The sequence below is a fragment of the Hypanus sabinus genome, chromosome 17 (assembly GCF_030144855.1).
Source record: "Hypanus sabinus isolate sHypSab1 chromosome 17, sHypSab1.hap1, whole genome shotgun sequence".
NCBI lineage: Eukaryota > Metazoa > Chordata > Chondrichthyes > Myliobatiformes > Dasyatidae > Hypanus > Hypanus sabinus.
In genome coordinates, this window is record NC_082722.1 from 31720378 (window position 1) to 31733484 (window position 13107).

Here is a 13107-nt window from a genome sequence, read left to right on the forward strand (position 1 = left end):
GGGCAGAGTACTGACATGGATTGAAAATTGGCTGGCTGACAGGAAACAAAGAGTAGTGATTAACATGTCCCTTTCGGAATGGCAGGCTGTGACCAGTGGGGTACCGCAGGGTTCTGTGCTGGGACCGCAGCTGTTTACAATATACGTTAATGATTTAGATGAAGGGATTAAAAGTAACATTAGCAAATTTGCCAATGACACAAAGCTGGGTGGCAGTGTGAAATATCAGGAGGATGTTATGAGAATGCAGGGTGACTTGGCCAGGTTGGGTGAGTGGGCAAATGTATGGCAGATGCAGTTTAATGTGGATAAATGTGAGGTTATCCACTTTGGTGGCAAGAACAGGATGGCAGATTACTATCTAAATGGAGTCAAGTTAGGAAAAGGGGAAGTACAACAAGATCTAGGTGTTCTTGCACATCAGTCAATGAGAGCAAGCATGCAGGTACGGCAGGCAGTGAAGAAAGCTAATGGCATGCTGGCCTTTATAACAAGAGGAATTGAATATAGGAGTAAAGAGGTCCTTCTGCAGTTGTACAGGGCCCTGGTGAGACCCCACCTGGAGTATTGTGTGCAGTTTTGGTCTCCAAATTTGAGGACGGACATTCTTGCTTTTGAGGGAGTGCAGCGTAGGTTCACAAGGTTAATTCCCAGAATGGCGGGACTGTCATATGTTGAAAGATTGGAGCGACTGGGCTTGTAGACACTGGAATTTAGAAGGATGAGAGAGGATCTGATTGAAACATATAAGATTATTAAGGGATTGGACACGCTGGAGGCAGGAAGCATGTTCCCGCTGGTGGGTGAATCCAGAACTAGAGGCCACAGTTTAAGAATGAGGGGCAGGCAATTTAGAACAGAGATGCAGAAAAACTTTTTCACCCAGAGAGTGGTGGATATGTGGAATGCTCTGCCCCAAAAGGCAGTGGAGGCCAAGTCTCTGGATGCATTCAAGAGAGAGTTAGATAGAGCTCTTATAGATAGCAGGGTCAAGGAATATGGGGAGAGGGCAGGAACGGGGTACTGATTGTGTATGATCAGCCATGATCACAGTGAATGGCGGTGCTGGCTAGAAGGACCGAATAGCCTACTCCTGCACCTACTGCCTATTGTCTATTAAAGCACCTCCACATCATTCACAAGCAGGACTTCATTGTGCCAAACATTTTAATTCTGATTCCCGTTCCAATGTGTCAGTCCATGGCTTCCTATTATGCTAAGACGAGGCCACCTTCAGAGTGGAGGAGCAACACCTTATGTTCCGCCTGGGTACCCTCCAATCTGATGGCATAGGTATCAATTTCTCCTTCTGGTAAACAAAGTCTTCCTTTACTCCCCTCTCTGACCCTTTACTTCTTCTCACCTGCCTATTAATTGTCCCGGGTCCCCACTCCCCTCTCCTATCAGATTCCTTCTTCTCCAGCCCTTGACTTTTCCACCCACCTGGCTTCAACCTATCATCTTCCAGCTAGCCACTTTCCTTTCCCTCCATCTTTTTATTCTAGCTTCTTGCCCCTTCCTTCTCAGCCCTGAAGAAGGGTCTCAGCTTAAAACATCGACCATCTATTCATTCCCGTAGATGCTACCTGACCTGATGAGTTCCTCGAGCATTTTGTGTGTTGCTTTAGACCTAAATTTGTTGCATTACTTCCAACTGGATCTTAGTTTTTACATGGAGCATGATAACAATATTCTTTCTCTCAAATGGGTAAAATCATACTTCATTCAGTTTTCTGTGCCATTCTCTCAAAACTGGAGATTAAATGAAAATTACTAATTGATCAACATTTGAAGGTAATATAAAGGTAATGGAGAAATTGTGCTCTAACTCAAAATACTGTCAAAATGTCAAGGTTGTATAATTTCATACATTCTTTGATAATAAATGTAATTGAATCTTGAAAACCCATGAAAATTAAACAGTGCAAATATATTCAAAATTTACAGAAGTGTTCTTTTAAAAAGAGCTGCTTAATTGGTTAACACTTATTTCAAGTACCTAAAATATATAACACTACTGACACTTCCATTACATACACTTTACAAGGCCTAGATATATTTTACTGTAGTTATATTTGACATCAGTGTCAGGGGAGGGGGAATTCATTTAGTCTGCTGAGGTAAAAATAGTATTCCTACCTGCAGAGGTAACTTGGGAATAAACATGAAAGGAAAGGCAAACAGTTGTAAACAGCCACATGTGGTGGGGTGAAGGGGAATTGTGTTTGGATATTTTCCAGAGATCTCAAAATAACAGCAATAAAATGATCCAAAGAGAGTAGTCTGAAGGAGCGAAACACAGAATTTTGGCAAATGCACACCTGTAGAATCTGTCTTAACTAGCAAACAGCTGTCACCACAGCAGGAAGCAATACACACTAATTGTTTACATGGCAAAATTAAAATAAAATGATCTGAACAGAAATATCCATAACTCCATAGGTTCAGATGACAACAAATGAGCAATTGATTTATTTGGTATTCCAGCATTTAGATTTAATTGCTGAGCATACTTAGGGCACCAACACTCAATATTTAAATAAGGTGACAAACCCTAAATTCAAATAATTTCGACTTCTGGTAATCATGTGATTTAAACAGCTGCCCTGTTTTCTATTTTAATTACATTCTCCCTAGACAACATTAATGCTTACATTTAGGATCTCTAGGCCAATGCCATTCAAGTAGACTGCCACAGAGGCTCATAAGTATCTTACATTAAATTCCCCTTTCCTCTCAGCAGAAAGCACCTCATCCATATGGGACATTCGGCTCAAAAGATTTTGACAAAAACAATGGCACAAGCTGGGTAAGAGTGTGGCAAACTTTTGTAAGCATTATTTCACCAAGAAACCAACTGTTTATATGCAAATTCACCAACAACACAATTATTCTCAAACACTTCAATGGTGAATTTCTATAGAAAAGTAAACCAGCAAATATCGATATTATTTTCAAATTGGAATTGAAGTTAAACGAACAGGTTTCAAAATTCTCTGGGTAGCATTCTATTGAATCATAAAGTCAGCAGCTTTCCAGAAATGCTTATCAGAATCAGAAGTTCATAAGGAATATTTTCCAAAACAAAAGGTGCATATCAAATGCGACACAAAAATACAGGTAGATATCAGGGTTTCTGTACATATCCGAACACTTGACATTGAATATTAAATACCCTTGGCTTTACAATTCATAAGCAACAAACTGTACTTAAACGTCATGCATTTCAGCAGATACAAATAAATACTAGAAGTCCAAAGTTCAATTTTAAATTAATATCAGTCCTTGGAAAAATATTCCCTTGACATTTACTAAATAGAACTAAAGAGTCCTGTAAAATTTAATAAATTGCACCTTTGTCATCTTCTATAGAAATATAGAAAACCTACAACGCAATACAGGTCCTTCGGCCCACAAATCTGTGCCGAACATGTCCCTACCTTAGAACCACCTAGGTTTTAACAATAGCCCTCTATTTTTCTAAGCTCCATGTAGTCATCCATGAATCTCTTAAAAGACACCATCGTTTCCACCTCCACCACCGGCAGCCCACTTCACACCCTCATCAGTCTCTGCATAAAAAACTTGTCCCGACGTCCTCTGTACCTACTTCTAAGCACCTTAAAACTATACTCTCTCGTACTAGCTAGTTCAGCCCTGGGGAAAAGCCTCTGACTATCCACACGATCAATGCCTCTCATTATCTTGTACACCTCTATCAGGTCACCTCTCCATTGTACCAAGGAGAAAAGGCTGAGTTTACTCAACCTATCCTCATAAGGCATGCTCCGCAATCCAGGCAACTTCCTTGTAAATCTCTTCTGTACCCTTTCTATGGTTTCCATGTCCTTCCTATAGTGAGGCAACCAGAATTGAGCAGTACTCAATTCTGACCACAGTCAAAGTCTGACCAGGGTCCTATATAGCTGCAACAGGGCACATTTTGGGACCACAGCTGTTTACAATTTACATCAATAATTTAGATGAAGGCATTGAGAATAACATCAGCAAATTTGCTGATAATACTAAGCTGGGTGGCAGTGTGACATGTGATGAGGATGTTGGGAGAATTCAGGGTGACTTGGATAGGCTGGGTGAGTGGGCAGATACTTGGCAGATGATATTTAATGTGAATAAGTGGGAGGTTATCCACTTTGGGAGTAAGAACAGGAAGGCAGATTATTATCTGAACGGTGTAGGGTTAGGTAAGGGAGAAATACAAAGAGATCAAGGAGTCCTTGTTCATCAGTCACTGAAGGTGAATGAGCAAGTGCAGCAGGCAGTGAAGAAAGCTAATGGAATGTTGGCCTTTATTACAAAGGGAATTGAGTACAAGAGCAAGGAAATACTCTTGCATTTGTACAGGGCCTGGTGAGACCATACCTGGAGTATTGTGTACAGTTTTGGTCTCCAGGGTTAAGGAAGGACATCCTGGCTTTGGAGGAGGTGCAGCATAGATTCATGAGGTTAATTCCTGGGATGTCTGGACTGTCTTACGCAGAGAGGTTAGAGAGACTGGGCTTGTACGTGCTGGAATTAAGGAGATTGAGAGGGGATCTGATTGAAACATATAAGATTCTGAAGGGATTGGACAAGATAGAGGCAGGAAATATGTTCCAGATGCTGGGAGAGTCCAGTACCAGAGGGCATGGTTTGAGAATAAGGGGTAGGTCATTTAGGACAGAGTTAAGGAAAAACTTCTTCTCCCAGACAGTTGTGGGGGTCTGGAATGCACTGCCTCAGAAGGTAGTGGAGGCCAATTCTCTGGATGCTTTCAAGAAGGAGCTAGATAGGTATCTTATAGATAGGGGAATCAAGGGATATGGGGACAAGGCAGGAACTGGGTATTGATAGTTGATCAGCCATGATCTCAAAATGGCGGTGCAGGCTCAAAGGGCCAAATGGTCTACTTCCGCACCTATTGTCTATTGTCTATAATAAACATTTAACTATTAAAATATCAAGAGCCAATAGAAATACACAATTAAAATATTAATTTAGCCATGAAGGAATCACAGGGCACATGGTTAGTACAGGAATGTGCAGCTGATCATATTGAACACGACAGCAAGCCCTTCTGTTTTTTTTATTTATGAATCACATGCTCCTTTTTCTCCTCGCAGTAGAACTCAAAAACAGAAAATTGTAAAGCATGAACAACTAAAAATAGAAAAACTGAAATGTCAGCAGTTCAAAGTATTCATCCCCTTTTGCTCAGTACTTCAGTTGAACCACCTCTTGCAGTTATTACAGCCAAGTGTTTTTAGACGAGTCTCTAAGAGCTTTGCGCTATGTGATGGCAAGATTTGCCCATTCCTCCTTGCAAAGTTGCTCAAGCTGCGCCAGGTTAGTTGAGGGGTGGCAGAGGACAGCAATGTTGAGGTCTTGCCTGAGGTGCTTGATCAGGTTAGGTCAGACTGAGCCACTCAAGGACATCAATTTTCTTCATTTCAAGCCCCGTCATGGTTGCCCTGGCAACGTGCTTTGGGTCATTGCCCTGCTGAACGATAACTTCCTCCTCAGATTAAGCTTTCTGGCAGAGGCCACTTTTATCCAGGACCACTTTGTATCTTGCAGCATTCACTTCCTTCAATGCTGACCAGATTTCCAGTCCCTGCTGTTGAAAAGTGTTTCCATAGCATGGTGCTACCTCCACCATACTTGACAGTAAGGATAGTGTTACCTGGTTGATAAACAATATTAGATTTACACCACACGTACCACTTAATGTTGAGGTCAAAATTTTCCACAAATTCTTATCACAAGACCTTCTTCTACAACTTTACAATACCTTCTAAATAACTCATTACAAACTCTTTACGGACAAGGATATGTTATTTTAAGTGGACCAATGGGTGAGGGGAGAAGGGATAATATCTAGGATGGTTGAGATCTTTGATTATGCTGGCTGCTTTACCAAGGCAGTGAAAAGTGTAAGACAGTGGTGTGCTGAGCTATGTCTACGACTCTGAATTTCTTGCCTTCAAGGGCAGCAGCTGCCATTCCAAAACATGACGCATCCAGATCGGATGCTTTCTACTGGACATCAATAAAACTGTTAAGGACATGCAAAATTTCTTTAGCCTGCTGATGAAAGATAGGTTTAAAATAGCTGGGTCTAGCAAGTGAATACTAAAACAATAAAACGAATACATTAAAAAATGGACCAGAGCTGGGAGTCGAATTTAACGAAGTCCATTTTCTTTCAAGACAGCACAGTAGGTCAAATGGTTTCTACATCAGCAGCAAGTTTTTCACATCTGCATTTAACTTTGTGCTTGATCTACCTGCCTTACATACATAAGTATGTATACCAACTCAAATGCTCTTACAAAATTTTCAAAGGGAGATAATTCTCAAATGAAGTGGCAAGCTTAACATTTGTCATTATTATATTTTGTAGATGGTTTTGTTAAATGGATGACCAATAAATATTACTCTTATTGAAAAGACAAAAAATTTCATGTGTGACAAAATTGAGGTCAAGATAGGGCGGTAATAATGCTATAGCTAAAATCTGGGAAAATATCTTAACAGTCAGAGAAGAACACCACAAAAACAGGCCTTTTGGCCCATATAGTGCATGCCAAAACCATTAAACTGGCTACTCCCATCAACCTGCAACAGGACCATAACCCTCCATACTCCTACCATCCATGTACTTATCCAAACTTTGATTCAATGTTGAAATCGAGCTTGCATACACCACTTGTGCTGGCAGCTCATGATCCTCTGAGTGAGTATCCCTTCATGTTCCCCTTAAACCTTTCACCTTTTATCTTTAACCCATGATCTCCGGTTGTTGTCCTACTCAGCCTCAGTGACAAAAAGCCTGCTTACATTTACCCAATCTATACCCCTCATAATTTTGTATACCTCTATCAAATCTCCTCCTTATGTTCTAAGAAGTAATACAGTCCGAACCTATTCAATCTTTCCTTCTACTTCAGGTCCTCTAAATCCAGCAACATCTCTGCATTCTTTCAGCCTTGTTTACATCTTTCCTGTAGGTAGGTGACCAAAACTGCAAACAATACTCCAAATCAAATACTCACCAACATCTTATACAACAACATAACATCTCATCTCTTGTACTCAATATTTTGATTTATGAAAGCCAATATGCCAAAAGCTTTTTTTTCTATAAACGACCCTATCTACCTGTGAGGCAACTTTCAACAAATTATGGACTTGTATTTTCAGATCCCTTTGTTCTACCACACTCCTCAGTGCCCAATCACTCAATGTGTAAGACATTCTATGGCTGGTCCTACCAAAGTACAACACTTCACATTTGTCTGCATTAAACTCCATCTGCCATTTTTCAGCCCATTTTTCCAGCTGGTCCAAATCTGTCTGCAAACCATGATAGCCTTCCTCTGTCTGCTACACCGCCAATCATGGCGTCATCTGCAAATTTGCTGATCCAGTCAACCACATTATCATCAATATCATTGATATAGATGACAATCAAAGGAACCAGCACCAATCACTGCAGCACACCACCAGTCTAATCCAATTTACTACCTCATCCTGAAAGCCAAGCGACTGACCGTTCTTCCATGCCGTACCTTGTCAAATGCCTTGCTGAAGTCCATGCAGACAACATCCACTGTCTTGCCTTCAACCATTTTCCTAGTAACTTCCTCAAAAAACCTCTAAGATTGGCTAGACATGACCTACCATGCACAAAGCCATGCTGACTATCCTTAATAAGTGGATATCTATCCCTTAAAATAAATTCCAACAACTTTCCCGCAACTGCTATCAGACTCACCGGTCTATAACCTCCTGGTTTATGTTTAAAGCCTTTTTTAAACAGCAAAACAACACAGGCAATCCTCCAATCCTCTGGCACCTCCCCTGTCACTAAAGGATGATTTAAGTATTTCTGCTAGAGCCCCAGTAATTTCTGCACACCTCCCACAGGGTCCAAGGGCACTCCTTGCACAGCTCTGCGGACTTATCCACTCTGATTTGTCTCAGGACAGCTAACGCTTCCCCCTCTTTAATCTGTACAGGTTCCATGAAGTTGATGCACTTTGCTTCATTTCTATTGACACTCTGTCCAACACCTTAGTAAATACAGATTCAGAAAGTTAATTTAAGACCTCTATCATCTGTTTTAGTTCCACACATGGATTACTTTTCTGGTCTTCCAGAGGACCAACTGTGTCCCCTGCAATCAAAATTAGGTTTAATATCACTGGCATATGTGGTGAAATTTGTTAACTTTAAAGGAGCAGTACAATGAAATACATGATAAATAAATATAGAGAACAGTAACAACTGGGCTACATTTAGTTTATGTCTATCAAAAATTTAAGTTAAAATAAGTAGTGCAAAGAACAGAAATAAAAAAAAGTAGTGAGGTAGTGTTCACAAGTTCAATGTCCATTTAGAAATCAGATGGGAGAGGGGAAGAAGCTGTTCCTGAATCGCTGAGTATGTGCCTTCAGGCTTCTGTACCTCCTTCTCCACTGTAACAGTGCGAAGAAGGCATGTCCTGAGTGGTGGGATCCTTAATGATAGATGCTGCCTTCCCAAGGCACTGCTCCTTGAAGATTTCTTGGAAACTACTCATGATGGAGCTGACTAATTTTACAAGTCTCTGCAATTTATTTCAATCTTGTGCAATAGCCCCACCCCTTAAAACCAGACTGATGCAGCCAGTCAGTCCTTTTGTTAACATATCTGTAGAATCCCTTAGACTCTCCTTCACCTTGTCTGCGACAGCAACCTCATGCTTCTTTTAGTCCTCCTGATTTCTTTTGTTCTCTTGTATTTCTTAGACTCCATGAACACCTCACTTGTTTCTACCTGTTCCATTTTCTCTTAATCAGGGCCTCAGTATCTCTTGAAAACCAATGTTCCCTACACTTATTACCTTTACCTTTTATTTCGACAGGCACATAACAAGCCTTGTACTCTCAAAAATTTGCTTTTGAAGACCTCCCAATTACCAAGTACATCATTGTCAGAAAACAGCCTGTCCCAATCCACATTTGCTAAATCATTTCTGATACCATCAAGATTGGCCCTTCTCCAATTTAGAATCTCAACCCATGGACCAGACCGATCTTTTAGCATATTTACTTTGAAACTAATGGCATTGTGGTCACTATATGCAGTGTTCCCCTACACAAACTTCTGCACCTGTCCTGTCTCATTCCCTGACAGCAGATCAGCATTGCAGGATCTCTCTTTGGAACTTCTACGTATTGAAGAAGGAAACTTTCCTGAACACATTTGACAAATTCTACCCTATCTAGTCCTTTTACAGAATGGGATTCCCAGTCAATATGTGTAAAGTTAAAATCACCTGCTATAACAATCTTTCGTTTCTTGCAATAGTTTGCAATCTCTCTAGAAATTTGTTCGTCTAAATCCTGATGATGTGGTATGTAATATAGCCCCATTAATGTGGTATAACTTTACTTCTCTGTTCTACCCATAATGCTTCTGCAGAACATTCCCCCCCCCCCACTATTAACGCCAACCCTCATCCTTTAATCCCTCGCACTGACGCATTTGAAACTTATATATTGAGTTGCCAGTCCACCCCCTCCTGCAACCAGGTTTCACGAATGGCTACAATGTCTAATTCCCAGGTGTTGATTGATGCCCTGAGCTCATCGCCTTTCCAACAATACTTCTTGCATTGAAATACAAGCAGCTCAGAATACCAGTTGCACCAAGCTCAACCTTTTGATTCCTAACTTTGCCTGAGGTCTTACCAACATCTGCCTCCACAACCTCTCCGACTATTCCGGCATTCTGTTTCCCATCCCCTTGCAACTCTAACTTAAACCCAACTGTGCAGCATTAACAAACCTTCCTGCTCGGATATTCGTCCCCCTCCAGTTCAGGCGCAAGCCGTCCTTTCTGTACAGGTCCCTGGAAGAGAACCCAATGATCCTAAAACCTTATGAGATCGCAACCCTGGAGGTCTTGCCCTTTAACTTAGCACCTAACTTCCTACGCAGAACCTTATCACTTGCCCTACCAATGTCAATGATACCTCCATGGACCACGATGTTTGGCTATTCACCCTCCCACTTGAGAATGCTGAGGAATCGATCCAGTATGTCCTGGACCCTGGCACTCAGGAGAGAACATTTCACCCTGGAATCTCGCTCTCGCACACAGAATTTCCTTTCCATTCCCCTAACAAATCCCCAAATACCACAGCCTACCTCTTCTCCACCCCTTCTTAGAAACAAAGTCAGACTCAGTGCCAGAGATCTGACTACTGTGACTTTCCTCTGCTGTCAAACCCCGCCCCCCCCACCCCACAATATCCAAGGTGATATGCCTGCTGTTGAGGGGGATAACCACAGGGGGGTACTCTGCACTGTCTCCTTAATCCCTTTCCCCTTCTTGACTGTCACCTTGTATCCTGTGTCCTGCACCTTGGAAGTAACTGACTCTTATGTATGACCTATCACCCTTCAGCCTCCCAAATGATGCAGAGCTCATTCAGTTCCAGCTCCAACCCCTTTACACAGATTTTCAGAAGCTGCAGCTCGATGCACTTACTCAGTGTGTTTCAGCTTGGTAGTAAAATTCATACTGTGAGTGCTCAGCTTTGTGATTTTGATTAATGTTTCACAAAGGATTTTGTGGAGAAACATTTTATTTATGCATTGAATTAAAAGCACAATGCCCCCCCCCATAATTTAAAAAAATGTAACAAGAAGATAAGGACGACGTGACAAGCGAGACAAACAGAGCGAGGAGAGGGAAAGATGAGAAAGAAGGATGGGGAGAGGGAATGTGTGACAGTACCTTGATTTATACAACTCAAAATTAAAAGGAAAATGAGGCTACGGTTCTTTGTAAAATTATACTGCATTTCTTTCCTGCAAATGCCTGCAAGTAAATTAATCTCAAGGTAGTATATAGTAACAATATGTACTTTAATAATAAATATACTTTGAGCCTCATCAATCACTCTAGAACAGAATGAAGTGGTAGTCATCCCTTACCCAGCCCAACATGGGGGGAAAAGCAAAAATAAAAGGGTTAATTGTCTCAGTGAAGATTGTGATGGCAAATATTCTTAACTTAATTATCAGTTAGGCCTTGAGAATCAGCCGGGAAAAACAAGTGAGATAATACATTACTGATAGGAAGGACAATGCAAATTTGCTCCTAAACACAATGGATCCAGGGACAATCAGATGGCCAGTGAAACACAACTAAGTAGTGCAATGGATCAAATCCACTGACTAATTATTATGCAGTTTTACAGAGTTCCTGCACTTGTCAACAAGACCACCAGCATCTCTGAAAAGAGTGAGAAAGTATCTAGTCCATTGTTGGTACAACAGTTAATCATGGAAGACAGGACATTCCATTCCCACAGTACAGGACATTCAAGTCCTAGTGAGCTAGGGTGATCATCTTCTTCAAAATCCAATGACAACATCCAATCCTTTAACTGTGAGATCCCTGATGACTATACAGTCCTATCCTGGACCCACAAGCTCTACTGCAGGTGGGACATGTATATGTGGTGGTGGTGGCAACCATGGCTACATTTCTCCTGGTTCTCTTCTGCTGTCTTCTGGTTGTTCTTTCCATCTCCAGCTGATATATCAGCACATCAGTAACAACTAATCCCAAACTCACCTCAACCTGATTGGTTCTGTGCTGCTAAGAATGTCATTAAATAAGGTGAAGTTGAAAGATGCTGTTCCAGATCTTTGATTATGTATAAAATTACCATATTCCTGACAATCTGCATGAGTGCATGGACCACCTTCACTTACTGGCAAGTGTAAAAGCAAATGTAATAAATGTTTCTATTTGACCTGAAGAATGGACAATACAAGTGATTCTTTTCATCATAATGCTGACCAAAAAGAACCAGCCTAAGAACAAAGAGGATGAAAACAATGATACTTTATCTCAGAAAAACAGCACTCTCTCATTTCTCTTCTTTCTTCCCACCTCAACCACCCCCCCAACACCCATCAAATAAACTATACATTGTTACGCCTACATTGTGTTGCATCATGCAACACCAGAATCCAGATCAGAAAAAAAGGCACATTTTAATCTATAATATAGTCGAAATGATACAGCCACATTCAAATACAGAGTCCAGTTAACTAGAATACAACGTTAACAATACATTTTAGCCCAACTAATGCGAGTGCCCCCAATTAGCCAGATTCATGGAAAGAGTTAAAAAGGCATGAAAAGATAAAGTAAATCACAAATTATGTGCTTAAATGAAATACAGAATAAATTAAAATACTACCAATATTACTACATTACTATAAAACTGTATTAGCTCTTAATAGTTATCAACAGAAGAATTCATTCAGTGTATGCAATGAACAAAACCCTTTCAGACACCTTGTGCAGATAATGGGCTGCCTTAAAAAATGCAATTGACAATTGGATCCTTTAAATCTTCATTTTTGTTATAATATTCAAGATAATTGCTGATACCTTCAAATTCTTCATAGCCCTTAATTGATAAAGTTGTGAAATATTTTCATTTTCAGTCCCAGCCATTTCTGACATCTCTAAACCTGGATACTTGAAACCGCAGGGAGCAAAACAGTTCTGAATTGTCCTATTACACATTTCTTGCCAACTATCAGAGACAAAAGTCACTTTAAAAAAAAACACTAAGACATGCAACTGATGTTACTGATGTTAACTGATGTTATTTAAAAAAACTCTAAGCAGTGTAGTGTCTAATTGTCACACAAGTGCACATGAATGACACTAGTTAGAAGCTGTTTAGCAGTTTCCTGCCCCAATTAAGCAGTATATTGTCCCAAATAAATTAAGAGAATCCTGTCTATTTTCTAAACTAGCTTTTGATCTTTAAGAGCTGCCCCAAATAAGTAGCGGCCCGATTTGCTGAATACATTTGTCTCCTTTCCTTGCAAGATTCCTACACGTAATCGATAAAACTGCCGTCTTTTTAAAAGTTGAGCAAAATCAAGCAAAATAATATCAGAGGCAAAACACAAGCACAGATCATACTTAAAAGAATTATTTAACCGTAGCATATAGTATATACTGTAACTTCAATGCAAAGAACTTAAGGAGGAAAAATTTTAAAGATCGCAGATCAACACGGTA

The 13107-nt window shown here is 40.5% G+C and overlaps 1 protein-coding gene across 1 annotated transcript in view; it reads right to left on the reverse strand.

Moving 5' to 3' along the window:
- nfatc3a (nuclear factor of activated T cells 3a) overlaps positions 1-13107 on the reverse strand; it is a 176429-nt gene that overhangs the window by 124557 nt on the left and 38765 nt on the right. The gene's annotated exons all lie outside the window — the stretch shown is intronic.